Source organism: Arvicanthis niloticus, chromosome 5 (genome assembly GCF_011762505.2).
Source record: "Arvicanthis niloticus isolate mArvNil1 chromosome 5, mArvNil1.pat.X, whole genome shotgun sequence".
Classification (NCBI taxonomy): domain Eukaryota; kingdom Metazoa; phylum Chordata; class Mammalia; order Rodentia; family Muridae; genus Arvicanthis; species Arvicanthis niloticus.
The window spans coordinates 98094359-98111940 of NC_047662.1; the positions used below are offsets into that span (position 1 = coordinate 98094359).

Below are 17582 nucleotides of genomic sequence, written 5' to 3' on the forward strand. Positions count from 1 at the left end.
AGCTTCTGAGTCTTTATTCTACCCTGAGAAGACAGAAATGACCACCAAGCTTGTTAGATGGCCTAGGACACCCCCACCCAATCCCTCACACCCCTACTCTCACACTGACCCCCACAACACACACACACACACTGGGCATTACAACTTGGTCGCTTCATTATAAGGAAGGTGTGTGGCTTCCTGCTGTTTTTTTTTGCAGCTTCCGAATAGCGTGACACTGTTTAGCTCTTGACTAAAATTCGAGTGTCCCAAGACATTGGATCAATCATCCTAAGAAACAAAGGTGGCTCCAAAGGCTTTGGTTTTACTAAAGTCATGTAAATGACAATATGCTTATTTACTGTGACCCATGTATGTTAGATGCATCTCTAACTTTCACAGCCTTGGGACAGGCAGGGTGTTACAGTTTTACCAGTGAGGATGTGTAGATCTTACAGACCGGGCAGCCGTTGACTTGGCGAGGGACGAGGCTGCTGAGCTGCATGTGAGGTCTGCGTGACTCGAGCTCCTGTGCTTGCATGTTTGCTCATGTTCAAAATGCAGGATGTGGGGAAATTTCCCTTACGGACAATAAAGGAGCATTGAGCAGATGAGCTCCCAGGGCGTTTTGTTTAGGATGGTACCTGTTTATCTAAGGGACTCTCCTCAGATCACTCAGACTGCCTTTGTAGCCGATAGCTGGGCCACCCTGCACCCGAGACATAGGCATTTCTCACTGGAGTTCATAAGGTCACCAGTCAATCTATCTTGATGTCTTGTTATAGGCAAATTTGAGAGGAAGGGACCATTATTGCCATTCTGGTGACACCCAGAGGCCTCTGAGGTTTCTGAGGACAGGTGGGGTTGGTGAAATGCTGTGGGGCTTGAAGGACTCCCCATGGGTGGCCCTCAATGACGAGGCACCTAGTCCCACGTGGTATAGTAGTGCCGCTCGGTGAAGGGAGTGGATTTGAGTCAGAAAGACGTGCCGCTAATGTGACCCTGGGTGGGTCACTGAACCTCTCTGTTGGCACAGTCTCCATGTGCTGAGCTGTGGTGCTTGGCAGAGCACCTGTTCTGTGTAGACACTGGGTCTCACTTTACTTCTTCAGGTTGACGTCACTGCTTACCTTCACATTCCTCAGTGTTTGGGGGCTTGTCTGCAGCCACACCTACCTTGTCAGAGGACAGAGCTCAAGACTGCTGGGGAACAGAGGGGCTGACGCTGAAGTCCTGGGAGTTTCTTCAGCCCCTCCAACGACTGACAGTGTAGTCTCCAGATCCCTTGTTCTTGACATGGGCCACCCAAGAATGTGACGTCTACAGAGATCCCTGGTGGGACTTCCCCACAGTTGCTCCTGAGGGGCTGAGTGTTTGCTAAGTAACCCCATCCTACTCACCCACCTCCAGGTTCCTGGGAGCACTTGCTAATGTGCTACATTTACAAGATTCCTCCTCCCAGGGAGCCTTTAGGGACCTGGACCCCCTCTGCAGCTGTAAGATGGATTCCCTGTGGGCTTGCTCACACTCCTGGGACATCTCTGCTCAGACTCAAAAGCTATCCTAACCAGCCACTCATGGGGAGAGAGAAAGAGAGAGAGAGAGAGAGAGAGAGAGAGAGAGAGAGAGCTGGGTGTCGTGGTGAGCACCTGCAATCCCAGCACTCAGGAGGTGGAGACAGAAGGATCAGAAGTTCAAGGTCATCCTCAGTTACATAGGGCGTTTAAGGTCAGCCTGGACTACCAACCAAACATGAAATAGCCACGTTCTTAGAAGCTCTTTAAGAAAACCATTTATGAGCCATTAAGATGGCTCAGTGGGTAAAGACACTTACCACCAAATCTGATGACCTGAATTCCATCCCTGGGACCCACATGGTGGAAGAAGAGAACCCACTCCTGCAAGGTGCCCTCTGACCTCCACACATGCATCATGGCACAGACATACCCACACACAAGCATGTCCCCACATATAAAATAAACAAACAAAACAAACATTTAAAAATAATAATTGTGGCGGTTTGAATATGCTTGGCCCGTGGGAAGTGGCACTATTAGGAGGTGTGACCACTTTGTAAACCTCACTGTTATCAGTCGGTGGAGAACAGCCAGGGGTTGGCTGTAATGTCCTCATGCTTGCTTTGCTACTGTGTGGAAGGAGCCAGCTGCTGACCTGGGTTGATATCCCTTCAGTACGCTGACATCTGGGGGTTGGAATCACTGCAGTGGAAGATCAGTTAACATGGCTGCCTCTGGGACCCATCTGGGTAGCCTCCCGAGCATCCAGGAAATCTCTCTCAGTTACACTTCAGCCTCGACCACCTCATGCGTGCAGGGGGAGAACTGTTTGATTCCTTTAGCTTGGCCGAGTCTCATTATTTTTTTTATTTTATCTTAATTTTATAATTTTAGTAAATTGTTTTTTACTTACTCATTTAACATCCTGTTCACTGCCCCCTCCCAGTCACCCCCTCTCACAATTTTTCCCCATCCCTGCTCCCTTTCTCCTCTGAGAGAGTGGGGCCCTCCCTGGGTATCCCTCCACCCTGGCACTTCAAGTCTCTGCAAGGCTAGGTGCTTCCTCTCCCACCGAGGCCAGACAAGGCAGCCCAGCTAGTAGAACATACCCCACATACAGGCAACAGCTTTTGGAATAGCCCCTGTCTCAGTTGTTCAGGACCCGGATGAAGACCAAGCTGCACATCTGCTACATATGAGTGGGGAGGCCTAGGTCCAGTCCGTGTATGTTCTTTGGTTGGTGGTTCAGTCTCTGAGAGACCGAAGGGTCCAGGTTAGTTGACTCTGTTGGCCTTCCTGTGGAGTTTCTATCCCCTTTGGGGCCTACTATCTTAAATTTTAAAAAATCATATATTTGATGTATGTGCTTGCGTGTGTGCATGCGTGCATGCATGCGTGCCTGTGTGAATGTGTGTACAGGCACCTATGTGCTACACTGTGTATTCAGAGGTGGAGAGGGGACAAGCTTGGGTGTTGGCCTCAGCCTTCCATGTTGGTTGAGGCAGGGTCTCTTGTTGGGTGTTACATCGGCCAGGCTAGCTGGCCCTCCATCCTGCCTGCCCTCCTCATCTTCTGTTTGTGCTCCCGTTTCCCTGTGGATGTGTCAGCATTGCAGAAGCACATGCTGCCGCACGAACTAACTTGGACTCTGGAGTTTTAGGGCCCTTTTGCTTTCACAGCAAGTGCTTCTTCGCCCATTGAACTCCCAGGAGCTTTTTTCTTTTTCTTTCTTGATGTTCTGTGTATGAGGGAAGGGCTCAAGGTGTCAGGTAGCTTTTCTTGTCTTAGAGGAAGGCTTTGGACTTTCAGTCAATAAGAGTGTATTCTGTTGTTTTGGCTTTTGGGATGGAAGGGAAAAAACAAAACCCAGGAAGAGATTTTTCATCCCCTATCACAGTAACCGTGGGTTGTTTTCTAGTTTTATACAACCTGGCAAGAATGAAGCCAGGGAGACAAACATCTGAGAGTGATGTGTGGCTTAAAGAATGTTTACCCAACCCAGGTAAGAATCGTTTGCCAATAAAGGGACCACCCCAGCCTGTCCCATGCCACATCACCCTGAAGAAGGTCAAGTGGCTTTATGCACTCGCTAATTCCCTGCATTCCTGATTAAGAGGCACAGGGCTGGACAAAGTCACTGCTGTCACAGACGCTGGTGGCCAGGAGATTAGGACCAGAGGCCATGCTGGAAAGCCAAACACTCCAGACCTCCTTTTAAAAGGCTAAGAAGCAGAGTCTTGAGACTTCGTCCACTCTGGATACAAATTTTAAAAAGAAACTGTCAGGTGGATTAAAGCCTAGCGCTGTTTAAGATGGTGGGATTTACATAGCATGTTCGGATCTGTCAGGTCTGTCTCACCTGCTTGGTGGGCCTTCCCTTCCTAAGGCAGAGCTCCTGCTCCAGCCTAGCTACCCGTTGCTGGGGACTCTTAGACCTGCAGCTCACCTCTGCAATTGGCTTTCCTTGTGTGTAAAGCACAGGTTAGAGTTCAGAGCTGGTCCCTGATTCTTCCCTTATCAGCCCAGAAGTACTCTGAGCGGGTAAAAAAAAAAAAATAGTGTGACTCCCATTTTACAGATTTTACAACTGAGGCTCACCAAGGAGAAGAATCCCGAAGTATCTGAGTAAGTCTGACCCTAACTCCTCACATAACATAGTTGACTCTGAAACATTCGAACTCCAGATAAAACACGAGCCTGTCAAAGGCTCACTGTGGGAAAGGGTCGGGGTCCTGACTTTACAGCCCAGCACATGTGCAAACCCCTCCCTTCATAATACTCAGGAACTCTCTGTAGACATTTGAAAGATTGCTTTATTGATATGGCGTAAACCTGGTTCCCACAGCACTTAGAGAAGATGCCATAGGCAGAGAGGAAAGAGCCCTCAAGGGTGAGAATGTAGCCATCTCTCTTGGGCACTGAAGCAAAGACCAGCTGACGGAATCACAGGGAGAGAGGCCTGAGCTGAGAAGCATCCTCATGGGACATGTGAGCCACAGTGACGTCGGTGTTAAAGACGAGAGGCCCTGTTCCAGCCACCTGTGCCCTGACATGGCTCCTGCTCTTCTGAGACCTCATATTGCTTGCATCCTTGTCTCTACCTGTTGACATCCTTCTGACCCTCCAAGGTCAAGCAATGCTGGGCACTCTCTACTCATCTGTACCGTAGGCACCGGGTGGGTGCCTTGTATGGCAAGCCTTCCGATGGCTCCAGTCTGCCCTGGCAAGCAGGGAAAATGTGTACTGTGTGTGCACCAAAAGAGTCAAAGGTGAGGCCCGTGATGGGACATGGAGTTTGATTACACTAGTGACCGTGCTAGAAAGATCCCCAGTGATCGTGCCTTCAAAATCAGTCCATCTTTCAGATGAGGAAACTGAGGCTGTCTTTCAGGAAACTCTAAGGGCTTTGAAGAGAAAGCAGAAACATGTGACGGGCTCTATTAGCCCCTCACTTGGGGACATTAATCTGTAACGATGTTAAGTGACAAAGCACATGCTTTTCAGATAATAGGATACAGCCTCTTCCTCATTGTTCTCTAGCTGCTACCAACAAATGCCTACTCTGATCTCACATAGTCTTGGTTAGAACGCTTTTTAAAATTTCACTTTAGCTTTAAAAAAAAAAAAAGTCTCCTTCTCAGGTATAATCCCGAGCCACCCTTCAGAATCATCACTGTGGAGCTGTTTTTGAGACTTCTACTTTCCCAAGGGAAAGACAGACAAGAAAATGCAAGTTGCCTCCCGTAGCAAATCCCTCTTGTCTTGTAGAGCCTCAGAAAGGTGAATCGGCTGTGGCGTCACCAGGTCTTTGTCGTCTGGCGAAGTGTGAAAGGGGTGAAGCCGAGAAAGACAGACCAGAACACCTGTGGCCATTATGAAAACCAAAGCCACCTCCCAGGCCTGTGTGCTTTTTGCTCTGAACACTCAGCACCTGCCAGCTGAGGCTGAAAACCTAGCCACGGACGACCTAGATGGGCTTGGAGCAGTTGACTGAGGAATTAGGAGGATTTTGTAATAAGTCCATCCATTCTGTTGCATTCAAGTATCTAACTCCAGGAGCCCAGGAGAGCCACGCTTTAACGCTGTGTGCCTGCCCAGAACGAGGAGAAAGCCGGCACAGAAGGTGAAAGGGAGAAACCCAGACCCCCAAACCAGGGCTTGGGCTCCAAGCTGTCAGGGGCTAGCTGAAATGGGCCTTGTCCACACCACACAAGCTCCTTGGGCCTCAGCTTTTACATTTATACAGGTTCTCATCAGGACCACTTAAGACCAGTTTGGTTTTCTTTTAAAAATTTTTTAAATTATGTGTCTGTTGTGGGTATGTGCACACAAATGCAGGTACCCAGGCCAGAAGAGGGCATCTGATCCTCCCAGAGCTGGAGTTACAAGCAGTTGTCACCTGCCGACGTAGGTGTTGTTTTGTAAGAGCAGCACACACCCCTAACTGCTGAGCCATCGCCCCAGCCCAGACAACCAATGGTTTAGCCATAAGCTCATGTTATAACCAATCTGGGAAAGAAATTCAAGACTTAATGATGGTGGCCCCATTAGCTACAGTTTCTCTAATTCGTGAAGATCGATATTCCCTGTCCCTCCTAGCCTGGGCCCCTCAACTTACAGTGATTCCCAGTGAGACATCTTAGTACCCAGCTAGGAAGAACTTCATGGGACCCAAGGGGATTTAATGTGGAGACAGGTCTGTGCTGGGTCAAGATGGACCCCTGCCTCTTGGACACTCAGAATCATCATAGAAGACAGCTTGTATGCCCACGCATTCCGTGAGGACATAGCCACTCCTCCTGGATCTCAAAGACTTGCTGTTACTGATACCTCTTAGAAGGTAGTCTCTCATCCTGTTATTTTCTTTGCTTAGGAGCTACAGAGATGGCTCTCTGATGAACAGCACATGTTCCTTCTCAGATGTAATCCCGAGCCACCCTTCAGAATCATCACTGTGGAGCTGTTTTTGAGACTTCTACTTTCTCAAGGGAAAGACAGACAAGAAAATGCAAGTTGCCTCCCATAGCAAATCCCTCTTGTCTTGTAAAGGGAAACTTAAGGGTCCTTTGAAAAGTTGGTTGGATGGTGTTTTGCTGAGGCAAACACGGGAAGAAACATTTAGCTGAAGCAGACACAAGTGAAAGGATGCTCTAAAGCAAGCAGGTGAAAGGACACATGATGAAGGATTCTTTGCTAACAACACACGTGTATTGGTCCGCCTTATACTGCATAGTGGAGCTCCATTTGTCAGGACTCCATAGAGAGAAATGCACCAAAAAACTTCTGGTGACATTTTGCAGTTTCCAGCTACATCTTCGGATTCCAGCCAGTTTGCAGAGTGATGTCGGCTGAGACAGACTCTCGTGCTGAGGCACAGCTGAGAACTTTTCCTAGTGTTCCTGTTGGCCCTGGTCCCTCCTGCTGACTTGTGTTGAGACTGAGACCTGGCTATTCCTGCTAGGCAGTACCACCACTGCTGATTTGTGTTTGCTATCCTGACTCTACCAAACTGGACCGCTGAAGTATTTGCGAGTGGATCGAGCTGCCACTGCTGACCTGTGAACCGAACTGCCGATTTCCAGACAACACAGATGGGAGTTGCTCCAAAGAACCATTTCTGAACAAGTTCTCTTCCCCTGTACCCTTTCTTTCGCAATACCTCTGGTGGGTGGTGGGCTAGAAGGAAGGTTAAAGCATTTAAGAACCATCATTAATAGTAGGTTTTGAAAAAAAATGAACTTACAATATGCTTCTCTTCCACAGGATCCAGATGTGGATCCTGGGAGCATCTTACAAACCTCCTGTAACTCCAGTTCCAGGGCATCTGATGCCCTCTTCTGGCCTCCTTGGGCAACTGCATGCACATGGTGTGTGTGTGTGTCTGTCTGTCTGTCTGTCTGTCTGTCTGTCTGTCTGTGTCTGCGTGTGTGTCTGTGTGTCTATGTGTGTAAGAAAGAAGTAAATATTTTTCAAAAATTGCTCATACAATCATCACATATAAAAATCATTATAAAACAGTGCTAAAATGTTGAATCAGTAAATACATAAAATTACAAAGTCAGAGTTTAACTATGTAAAAACTGTATACATAGCAAGACTGATGAAAATAATTGCAGGGTTTGTTTTGGAGAACAGATAATAGATCTTTCTGCTTTTCTGTATTTTGCTAAAACTTGAAAGAGCTCATACTGATCAAGACTCCAATCTGAGACCTTTTAATGGTCTAAACAGAACAACTATTTATGTGTGTTTGTGAAAATTGCACCTAACAAAGTCATAAAAGTTAATGATGCTGCTGAGAAGTTTGAAAATAGGCTATAAATTGATAATAATAACATATATAAGAATGTTGATATAAGAATTTAAGAATATTAAAACATATTAAGAGCCTGAGTCACTCAAGAATGCATTATAGAGAATGTACATTAACAATTTTTTTGTACAATAAAGATGTCTCACAACCTATTTTATACATTTAAAAACACAACACAGGGCCTGGAGGGACAGATCAGCAGTTAAGTGCACTGGTTGCTCTGACCCAGGTTTGGTTCCCAGCACCCGCATAGTTGGTTACAACTCTCTGTAACTCGAGTTCCAGGAGTTCTGATGCCCTCTTCTGGCCTCTGAAGGTACTGCATGCACATGTTGCCCAGACCTAAATGGAGACAAAAATAAAACATAAAATAAGACATAAAATGAAAATAAACCTTGAAGACTATGCTAATGATTTAAAATACTACAGTTGTCACTAGTAAAGTGTATTTGATACAAATGTATTTTCTTCCTCCTCCCCTGGCGACAGGCTCTCCCTCTGTAGTCCAGGCCCTCTGGAACTCACTGTGTAGTCTCCGCTGGATTGAAACCAGCGGAGTTCTCATGACTTAGCTTTTGAGTATTAGGATGTAAGACACCACACCTAGCTTAGAAATAAGCATTTATCTTCTACCTCAAACTAAGTTCCATGGGAAGGTCTGTCTCTAAGAAGTCTTGAATGTTACCTGAGAAAGGTTCAGTGGTCAGATGTACTTGGTAAACTCTAGGAAACACTCAACAGGTCCATCCTTGTGACTTCTTGGAGTGTCGAATAAACTTGTCATGACCAGTCTCTGAGAGCAGTGTGCACTATGTAGCCTCAGCTTGAAGCAGTTAACAGAAAAGTCTTCCTCCCATACAGAGACTCGTGGAGGTGCATAGTCATAGGCACGCGGAGATCTTTGCCGGCTGTTGGTTTTCCGTTTTGAGGCTGTGAAGCAGTGTTTGTCTACCTGTTGTAACAAAGGGGGTGTTTTATGACTGTGAAGCACATGCACAGAACTGAACAAACCATTTCAACCAGTCACGTCTCACAGAACCCAAGCCTAGTTCCCGCCCTTGGGCTGCTTCATCCCCAGCTGTTCCCTTGCAGGAATGGAGGCACCAAAAGACCAGAAGCGACTTTTCAGCTTCATGGAAGGTTCCAGACATGGCTGCCCCTTTTTAAGTGGCTTAGGAATGACATGACACGTAACCCTGAAACTCCCCTCTTGAGCCCCAACCCCTATATGCACACCCTTTTCTGGCATGCGAAACGTGCTGAGAAAGGGGAGGAAAATCCCAAGCTACAAAACCCACATTCCATTTATGGGCTGTCTGTGTACACACCTTGGACCTTTGACTCCCTCTCTCTGGGGAACAGGGGATTTGGAGACCTTTGCTGGGGTAGGGGGTGGGAGCTGTTGCCTTAACGGTTCTCACATATTCCTGCTCTGTGAGTTTCCCATCCTGGGAGTTTGTTCAGCTTTTTCTCTTTTGGGACTTCTTATTTTTTTTACTTCCAAAATTGGGCTAGTGAGCCCCAAGTCTTGGCTAACTTCATCAAATTGTGGGACACAATGGTCTCTCCTATGCCTTTATGTCTGGTGCAGCCAGTCTCTGCCATTCCACCAAACATAGCATCCGTTCCTCCTAACCACAAAATGACAAATATGATTTAAAAAATCTTTCAGCTAGCTAATGTTCATATGGGGAGTTCTTGTGAAAAGTAAGCCAGGCATGATGCCTAAGCTTGTAATCCCAGATACTGGGAAGACTGAGGCATGATGCTTGCATGTTCAAGGCCAGCCTGGGCTACAAAGAGAGTTTAAGGCTAGCTTGGACAACTTAGTGAGAACCCACCATCTCAAAAGAAAACATAAAAAAATAAAGCATCTAAATAGGACTGGGGATGTAGATTTGTGGTAGAGCACTTGCTCAGTGTATATGAGACCCTGGGTTCAACCCCTCTTATCATGATTAATAAGTAACAAATAATTGTGACAATTGGAAAAGTCAAGAATGTGCCTTCATAGAAGAAACAGTACAAAAGGCTAACACATGTATTCTGGGACAAAGTTTGGGCTTGACCCCAGCCTGGTGCACCATAGGCGAGCACTCTCCCACTGAGCCATGCCCTCAGCCCCATCCTTTTATGTCTATGCTCATTTCGAGCCTTATTAGACCCTTTCTAGCTGGTGTTATTTAACATATTAATGATAAAGCTTGAATTTACTACGTCATATTCTGAGATGGACCCTAATGAGAGGTTGATGGCAAAGAACCCCTGCCTATCGGAATGTGACTTCCTAGCTATGCAGTGCCGTACTATTAAAATTGATGTGGTGGTTTAGAATGCAAACAATTAGAATTCATACATTGGAGATGAGAGGGAATTTAGGGAAGCCAGTTTTTTTTTTTTTTTTTGAGATAATTGGCTTTTACTGCCAAAGCTAAACATATGTACTGACTATGACTTAGCAATTGTATTCCTAAGTGTGTGGCTTACAGGGTATACAGATGCATTCACCAATGACATCGGAGGAATGTTTATGCCAGCTAAAATAGCCCAAGTCTGGAAATAGCCCACATGTCCATTAACAGAAGGAAGAAAGAAATTGTGATGTACTTATACAGAGGTACATTCTATATGGCAATGAGAGTAAATGTGTTATTATACGTACCGTGAATGGATTTCATTCACCTACTGATGAACGAAAGAATATAAACATAAAAGCGGGGGCCAGCCACGTGGTCTTCGCTCAGAAGGCCCGTGAGCTGAGTTTAATCCAGAGCCCACTGAAAGGTGGACAGAGAGAATGGACTCCACAAAAATTCTTTTGGCTTCCACATGCATGCCATGGCAAGCACACACTCAGCTAAACTCCACACATACATGTACGCGTGCACACATGGACAATACAAAAAAAAAAAAAAAAAAGCAAAAAAAAAAAAACAAATGTTAAAACCCACAAATGTTGCCGGGCGGTGGTGGCGCACGCCTTTAATCCCAGCACTTGGGAGGCAGAGGCAGGCGGATTTCTGAGTTCGAGGCCAGCCTGGTCTACAGAGTTAGTTCCAGGACAGCCAGCCAGGGCTACACAGAGAAACCCTGTCTCGAAAAAACCAAAAAATAAATAAATAAATAAATAAATAAATAAATAAATAAATAAAACCCACAAATGTTGTACAACCCACTGTATAATGTTCCCATAACAGGGAGGAACAGAAATGAGAAGTTAGACCTTTGGATGAGGAAGTATTGTAAGCGGGAGTCGGTCCAAAGCAGGTTCTGGGACACTGGAAATGCTCTCTTCTCCATCTGCCCTGGCTAGGAAGTAGTCGGTGTGTAACTGTGGTGGGTGCTTTATCTGTAGACCTGGCGTATTTCCATTAATGCTCTGCTTCAGTCAAATGCTGGTGAAAAATGACATCGGAAAAACATTGTAACGACATGGGAAGACAAGCTGTCATGCTGTAGAAAGCAGGCTGACAAGGGTCCAGATTGCATGGTCGGAATGGCTGCAGTTTTTGCTCTAAGGGAGCCTCATATGCGTATGCACACCATCTTTATGCATAGCATATTTATGTATAACATCCATATGTATAATGTCTTCATCTATAGTATCTTTAGGATAATGTATAAGTCAGTGATAAAAGTAACTGATTTGGGGGTAAGTGAGACGTGGAGAATTTTTACTTTTTTTTTGTATCTCATGAGGTCTTAACTGTGTATTTATGCTCTCAACTTGATGCATACATAAATAAATTAGATTACAAAACAATTTATTTTGTGAAAAATAAAGGAGTGGTGGTGTTAATATTAAATGTAGCCATATAAATCTCTGAGCAATGGCAGTATGGTTGAGTTTCATTTCCCTTTTGTAAACCATCTGCATTTTTGCTGACTTCTATTGTGATTTTTCTTTCCAGGGCTTGGGACTCAGGATATTTTTTAAAAACAGCCAGCAGACACATAATTCTTTTGTGAATAAGAAAAATCATATTTTGTTTGTAATTCGGTTTTAAAAATCGGTGATATCAAGGTGAAATTTGCCACAGGGTAAAATGTGGGAATTTAAAGCTAACAGTTGTCTTAAAAGGGCATGTAGACGCCGGTGGTCACTCAATCAGGACATGGAAGGGTTCCATCTCCCGGGAAGTCCCCACATCCCTTTGCAGCCAGCCTTCCCTGCGTCTCAGGCAACAGCAGGTCACCTGAGCTTTGGTACTCTAATTTCACCAGCTTTAGAAATTCCAAGAAACGGGAATTATGCCCTACGTATTCATCAATTGAAAGCATATATATAGTTAAGACTTCTTTCACCCAAATCAATGTTTTAGAGATTTATGTTTTCGTACCAGTAATTCATCACATTTCATATATAATGTGTGTATGTGTGTCTGTGTATGTTGTGAATAGGGATTAAAGTCTCAAACTATCTGCTTTCTGATCAGCAGATTGAAAGCACCCCACCCTGAGCAACCTCTGGAGCCAGGCGGGTTCCCTGGCAGCTCAAGGACCTGCGTTTCCCCTTCTGCTGGCGGCTGCGCCCGTCTCAGGTGAGAGCCACCCTGCTCGCTGCCATTGTTCTGAGAGTGACAGCCTCCAGGGCAAAAGCAGAGCCGTCAACCTGAGGGCTGTCAACTGCACACAAGAATTCCTTTCTTTGTCAGGCTGGGTGGTCTCTGTGGCTGCAAAGGCAACCGGCACAAAAGGTTTGGAAAAGCGTCGTGCTCCTGCAGGAAAACACGCCGCCACCCAGGTCTCTGAGAGCGCTCCTTTGTGAGATCGGGATGAGCCCGTGTGCCCTTTCCTGGACCCGGACCAAATCACCACGCAGCCCGGGCAAGGGCGTACAGAAGTCGGCTAAGGCTCGCTCATCCGGGACCTGGATGCTATCTCGCATTGATTTCTACCTGATAGTTGGTGACAGACAGCTGGAAGGTTCCCTTAGAGGTACCCTGACCTCACCATCTTGGTCTCCAAGAAAGGAAGACTTCGGACACAGATTTTCATTGTCAAGGTCAAACAGCCTCCAAATTCCATCCACGACAGGAACCCAAGTACAAAGCTTTGCTCGTTGACGCTGCTATTTGTACCACTCCCAATCTGCTTGTGTTGTTGCCTCCCAAGTGCAGTGCCAAGTGTAATTTAATTTATAACTTCCCAGCCAACTCGGAGTGCAATCACTAGGTGGGGTCTCGTTTGGTTTAGTTTGGTGCCCCCTGCTGGCTATAGCTGACAACAACCATTGCACCTACTGCCTGGACCTTGAACAAAACTGTGGGTAAAATGGGTAATTCCATCCCCATTTAGGGGAAGAAACTGAGGCTCATGAAGAAGACATAACCTGTCTAACTCACTGAGTTTGGTTAAAACCCAGCGTTTGATGGGATTCCATGCCCCCTGCCTCCTAGTAAGTAGCACTTTCCCTTTAAGGGTTTATAAATGGCTCAGCTATCATTATGCAGAGCTGGGAGTCTGCTGCTGCAACAATTGATAAGTTCAGGCCACAAGGTCAGCCAAGCCCAGGCTCATGGCTTAACTGCTGAGCAGTGAAGGTCAGGGGTGGTGAGCAGGGCTAAGAGGACCATGGTGGAGATGCTGGGAAAGGATTTCAAGATGTTACATGTTTCCTCTTTGGTGTCAACCATTAGAGGCTGAAGGTTTCACATAGAACCTGGGTTTTAGCTCCTCGCTAACAAAGTGCATGCCCTGGCCTCTTTGGGCCTGCTCCAGCCTGTCACTGCTGCCTGCCACCTTCTTTATTGTCCTCTTAGACTGAGGGTGACTGGCAGGTACCCATTTCACCTTCACCATATGCTATTTTTCTTTTTATGAAACAAAAACAATAGGCAAGCATGGTGGCACACACCTGTAATCCTAGCTACTCGGGAGGGTGGGGCAGCGGGACAGCAAGTTCAAAGCCAGGCTAAGCAACTTAGCGAGATCTCGTCTCAAAGGAAAATGTTCTGAAAGGGAGTGGGGTAGGGAAGGAGCTCAGGGGAGATGCGCCAGCCAGCACACTCAAAGCTGCAGGCACAGAGTATCAACAAAGCCAAGTTCACTTTTAAAAATCAGGTATTTATCGAGGAGAGAACCCAAGAGACGGGAGCCATGTGATTTAAAAAAAAATATAGGACATTTCATCAAAAACTAAAACTGGAGGGCTGGAGAGATGGCCTAGCTGGTAAAATATGCATGGTGTGTAAGCTGGCAACCTGAGTTTGATCCCTAGAACCTATGGTGGAAAACCAATTCCCCAAAATTGTCCTCTGACTCCCTCACCTGTGAGCGCACACACACACAATAATCATCATCATCATCATCATCATCATCATCATCATCATCATCATCATCATGCTATAAGAACTGCAGTGTTATATAGCAATCCCATTGGGTATTTAGAGTAAGTGTGTGGATCATATGCATGTTAATTGATTTAGTCATTCCACAATGTACAGGGTCTTGCCGTGTCACCCAGGCTCTGCTGGAACTCATGGTAACCCTCCTACTTCAGCCTCCCAAGTGCTGGGATCACATACAGTGTTAGTCATCATGCTAAGTTCAAATTTTTTTTAAAAATAAAATGTGAAGGGAGGGGCTGGGGATGTGACTGTTTGTAGTGTGCTTGCCTCAAATGCCCAAAGCCCTGCCTTTGAGTCTTAGCACCACATAAAACAGACATGGTGGCACATGACTGTAATCCTGGCACTTGGGAGGTTGACATAGGCATCTGAAGTTTGAGGCTATCCTTGGCTATCTATTAAATTTGAGGCCAGCCTAGGATACAGAAAAAGGGAAAAACAGAATACAAGTTTGTTTGAGGAAGAGGAGAATTTCTAAATGACTGAAACACAAATGTGCAGCCTCTGTAAGCTGTCTGCTGTGGTCTGGATCTGAAATGTCCAAGATAGGTGGATGCATTCAACACTTCATCTCCAGAGGGAGGGAAGTTGGCAAGGCAGGGCCCAGCTGAAGGAAGCATGTCACCAGGGATGAGCTGCTCCACCCCAGCATGCCATCCCCACCATGACAGGCTGCAACTTTCCACACTGGCAGTCAAAGAAGTAATTCCAAACCCTTTACATTGTCTGTACCAGGTGTTTTGTCACAAAAAGTCTAATACAGGCTCTGGCCAGCCTGAGCCTACCTCTCTGCCTAGGAATCTAATGGAGCTTTGATGTCTTCTTGTTCATTCGGATCAGACCCCCACCCTATAGGCATTTCTGTCTCTTAACATCTGAGAATCATGGCAGCTGGAGGCAACTCTGAATGTAGTCACGGCTGGGAATCTGGGAGCTCTGACTGTAGCCACAAAGACCAAGCAGAGCTAGCAACTGTATCTGGATGTTAGGCTTTATTCAGAGAACAGATCATTCCTGAAGGTAGCAGATTTACATCTTAAATTTTATTGCATTTACTTATTTCTTTGTGCATGCATATGCCGTGGTACATGTGACTTTCCTCTACCACATGGGTTGCAAGGATTGAATTCAAGCACCTTTACCTGCTGAGCCATCTCCTTGGCCCCAGATTACCAATGTAAAAAGCAAGCAAACAAACACCTGTCTTCCATCTCATCTTCACCAAGGAAGCTTTGTAGGGAATGAGGGAAGGGGTGGGAACAAAGGCTGTCAGTCATTCCAAAGCTCAGTCTTGCCCTTCTTGGAGTCACACTCCAGAGGCAATGTCTGTGACTCTCATTATCATCCTTTGTATCCCTTGTGTGCTTTCTATAAAATTTCATTCTGTGACTGTCTGGGCTTGGACACTTCTTGAAACATTGAGATTAGTTAGCATCTGCCACTGTGAACTTTGAACTTCTCCAGGGGGCATCTGGGCTGGAAGACCTGTGAGCTCCAGACAAGTGAAGCACTGACAGTGTGTGCACACTAAAGTATTAATAAGTACATGTTGAGACTTCTCTGGCATGTGGAGTACAAAGATGTCTTTCTAATACAGAATTTGAAAGTGTCCCTATCTGTCCCTCCTGTCCTGTATCTATGGGTCTGGTAGCTATTGAAGTGAGATGAATATTCAGATAAATGAGAACAAAATGGCCTCCCAGCCCACACCTGGGCCTTTGCCCCCATGGAATTCCCACAGAGATGTCGCACCCTAACCAGTAATCTTTTGATTGGCTCTTCCAGACTTTCTTGGTGGATAAGGGTTACTTAGCTCTCTCCTTTGCACTCGGGCCACACAAGTGGCTTTCTCACTCCCCAGGGAATTCTCTAGAACTGCTGCAGACTCCATAAGTATTCTCAGCAGTCGCTTTGGTAAGCACAGCAGTTCTTTAGAATGTCATGCACGGAGTCTCCACATGCTTCAGCAATCCATGCCTATGTCTGTATCCAACAGAGACAGCATACCCTAGTACCTGGATGCTCACAGCAGGGGTTTCCACCAGTGGATGAGTGGATAAATAAAATGTATGTCCACCTAATGCAATGTTGTCAATTAAAAAAAAAAAAGAAGTGTTGATAGACACTGCAGTGTTGCTGACTCTTTATGCTAACGTGGATTGAAACTTTATACTAAGTGAAAGATGCTGGGCACAAAAGACTTTGCATCCTGTGATTCTGTTTAGAGGGAGTATCCAGAGGAGGCAAATCTATTGAGGACAGAAGAGATTGATGTTTGCACAGGGACAAGGTGACCACATTTAAGGTGTAAAACCTCAGGGAATCAGAGGAAAACCAGCCCAGTCATGCATATGGAGAGGCGGTCCTGGCAGGGCCTCTTCAGGGCTTCTCACCCCTATCTTCCTGGAGTCTTTCTTCAGAGCCTACTCTTTCAGTTCCACCAAATGCTCCCCGTCCTTTGTGCAGCTTCCTTGTTTAGCCAGGATCTGTCAGTCTGAGAAGGTTTAATGTGGGAAGGTGGATACAGTCATGGTTTCCCTGAGACAGGATGGGACGAGGCAAGGACATGGCCCCTGGTTTGTTGTCCTTGCTCTTTTTCCTTTTGTACCCCCACCAAGTGACTCATGTGTTTTGCTCTGGGCAAACCCGTAGCCTTTGTCACCCAGTGGAGTGTACGGATGAGGGTGCGCACTCTTCCTTTCTGAGGAGGGAGTCTGCTTTGAGCCCAGGTGCCAGCTCACAGTTCAGACCAGGTTACCTGAAACCCTATTACAAAAAGTCCCTGCGCCACAGGAGAGGGAGTTACCTGGAAAGGGAGACCAGCAAGTTGCCAAGAGTTTCAAAACACTGGGGTGCGTGAAGCATCCAAGCTGCACCCTGCAACCTGTCAGATTTGGTGCATTGTCATGGAGAGGATTGTGAGCACGGGTCACTCTCAGAGGTTATTTTAGGGGAAATACTGTTACCTCATTCCCTCAGCTACCAAGCCAGAAATGTGTAGAGACTCTGGTGGTCAACACAGGTGCTGACACTTAAGATTTGGTGCCACTGGGGTTGGGGTGGGGTAGGGTGGGGTGGAGGTGGGGCTCTTTATACAACTCTGGTGCTCAGATTCCTCCACCTGGCTAGAAAATACATCCTCAAAGTTGCACAGTCATCAACAGTGTCTAGTTCTAGAATTTTCATCACCTCAGAAGGAGGCCCCATACCTACATGGTAGCGTCTCCTCCAAGTTACTTCTTAGCTTCATATTCTGGGAACCTCTAATCTGCTTTCTTTTGTGGTGGGCTTGCTTATTCTGTGAGTTTCACATAAACACATCCATTTGTGAATGGCGTTTTTTCTCTTAGAGTAACATTTTCAAAGTTCAGTCATTTTGTAGCATGAATCAGTGCTTCATTTATTTATTTTTTTAATGTCTGA

The 17582-nt window shown here is 46.1% G+C and overlaps 1 long non-coding RNA gene across 2 annotated transcripts; it reads right to left on the reverse strand.

Annotated features, from left to right (window-relative positions):
• Positions 1-4328: 4328 nt before the first annotated feature.
• LOC143442458 (uncharacterized) lies at positions 4329-13004 on the reverse strand. Of its 2 annotated transcripts, none has more exons than XR_013110695.1 (4): positions 12708-13004; positions 11033-11204; positions 8495-8761; positions 4329-7172 (listed from the first exon to the last, which is right to left on the reverse strand). It is a non-coding gene; the product is annotated as an uncharacterized LOC143442458 (long non-coding RNA). The 2 variants fall into 2 exon arrangements; XR_013110694.1 differs by lacking the exon at positions 4329-7172 and adding an exon at positions 7901-8151.
• Between the last annotated feature and the right edge of the window lie 4578 nt (positions 13005-17582).